We start from the raw sequence: 253 nt of genomic DNA, 5'->3' as shown, positions 1-253 counted from the left end.
CAGAATCTATAAAAGTCAAAACATGAACATATTTATAATGTTTTTCTCCTCTGGATACACTTTTTTGCTCGGCGGAGAAATATTTCATAAGGGCGTCCGCCATTGTTCCGATAGTTTAGAGCCAGTTACTAAGTTACCATGCGTCATTACGAGGGACGTCATGACTTTAGAAGCGTATTGACGATACAAAAAATAGATAAAGTTAAAGCAGAAGAGCACATGAATTTGTGGACGTCAATGTACTTGACTTCAC

The sequence above is a fragment of the Berghia stephanieae genome, chromosome 3 (genome assembly GCF_034508935.2).
Source record: "Berghia stephanieae isolate SIO BIC M18660-M18661 chromosome 3, UCSD_Bste_1.3, whole genome shotgun sequence".
Classification (NCBI taxonomy): Eukaryota; Metazoa; Mollusca; class Gastropoda; order Nudibranchia; family Aeolidiidae; genus Berghia; species Berghia stephanieae.
Note: the sequence above shows the minus strand (reverse complement) of the source record.